This window comes from Arachis hypogaea, chromosome 12 (assembly GCF_003086295.3).
Source record: "Arachis hypogaea cultivar Tifrunner chromosome 12, arahy.Tifrunner.gnm2.J5K5, whole genome shotgun sequence".
NCBI classification, from domain to species: Eukaryota; Viridiplantae; Streptophyta; class Magnoliopsida; order Fabales; family Fabaceae; genus Arachis; species Arachis hypogaea.
Genome location: NC_092047.1, coordinates 35,163,676 through 35,165,358, shown reverse-complemented (window position 1 = coordinate 35,165,358; position 1,683 = coordinate 35,163,676). Strand labels below are relative to the sequence as shown.

Genomic DNA, 1,683 nt, shown 5'->3' with positions numbered 1-1,683 from the left:
GACGACAATTCGGTATATTTGCCGAGGGAGATTTATTAAGGGACAAGTTTCCGTGCATCAAGTTTATGGCGCCGTTGCCGGGGATTGATTTTGTATCAACAATAATTAAATTGGTGGATAACTAGATTGAGCATTTGTTTTTATTTTGTTTGATTTAAGTTCATTTGAGTAATTTACTTTCTGTTTAGCTATTTTCTTCCCTTTCCCCTACCCATTTTCTTAGTTGTTTATAATTCAGTCACTAACCCACTAACTGTTTGATATATTGCATCACTCACGCTAACAGCATTTCTGTAGAAATTGCTGTCTGCATCTATCTTTCTTGCTTTTGCCTTGTTGGTTGTATGACAGGTAGAAGAAGCGGGGCTTCAAGTTCCTTTGATTCTGAACCTGAGAGGACCTTCCTTAGATTAAGGAGGGAAGCAAGAGGAAAGAGAGTAGTTGGTGCTGAGGAAGAGGAAGAGTACTTTGAACCAGACATGGATGAGAATATGGAAAACCATCTGAAGAAGAGGCTCATAACCATGACAGAGAAGGTCCAGCGCATCAGGCTGGGCAAGAGAGAAGAGTTCTGGGTTCTTACATCAATCTAAACCCAGGAAATTGTGGGAGTAGCATCCAAAGGCCAACCATACATGCCAACAACTTTGAACTAAAGCCACAGCTCATCACCCTTGTTCAGAACAATTGTTCATTCGGAGGAAGTGTCCAAGAAGACCCCAATCAACATCTAATTACCTTCCTGAGGATATGCGATACTGTGAAGTCTAATGGTGTTCATCCTGATACCTATAGACTACTTCTGTTTCCCTTCTCACTCAAGGACAAAGCATCTAAATGGCTGGAATCCTTTCCAAAGGAGAGTTTAGCAACCTGGGAAGATGTAGTGAACAAGTTCTTGGCAAGATTCTATCCTCCTCAACGGATCAACAGGTTGAGAGCTGAGGTACAAACATTCAGGCAGCAGGATGGTGAGACTCTATATGAAGCATGGGAGAGGTTTAAAGACTTGACAAGAAGATGCCCGCCATATATGTTCAATGAATGGGCGCAGTTGCACATTTTCTATGAAGGCCTTTCGTATGAATCAAAGAAGGCAGTAGACCACTCATCTGAGGGATCTCTGAACAAGAAGAAGACCATTGAAGAAGCCATAGATGTCATTGAGACTGTAGCAGAGAATGACTACTTCTATGCTTCTGAAAGAGGCAACACTAGAGGAGTGATGGAGCTGAACAATGTGGATGCACTGCTAGCTCAAAACAAGATGATTACTAAGCAATTAGCTGACCTCACCAAGAAGGAGTGAATGAAGAAGCAGAGGGTGATCAGGAACAAGCCAACTACATTGGGAATTCACCTAGGCAGAACCATGACCCATACTCCAAAATGTATAATCCTGGTTGGAGGAACCACCCAAATTTTGGGTGGGGAAATCAACAAGACCAAGGCCAAGATCAGAGATGCCACAACCCCAACAACAATGCAACTCACCAACACTCCACACAGAGGTCATACCAACACCCACCCAACAACACTTTTCAACATCCATACCAAAGTCAAAATGGCCCTTCTCATTCTTCCAATCTCAACTCTCCATCATCGAAAGAAAGACTATCAAGGATTGAGACTCTACTTGAAGGCATATGCAAGGAGATTCAAGATAACAAGGTGTTCAAAGAG

The 1,683-nt window shown here is 42.4% G+C and overlaps 1 non-coding gene across 1 annotated transcript; it reads right to left on the bottom strand.

Moving 5' to 3' along the window:
• Positions 1-931: 931 nt before the first annotated feature.
• Positions 932-1,038, bottom strand: LOC112732052 (small nucleolar RNA R71). Its single transcript, XR_003167793.1, has one exon. It is a non-coding gene; the product is annotated as a small nucleolar RNA R71 (small nucleolar RNA).
• Positions 1,039-1,683: the final 645 nt, after the last annotated feature.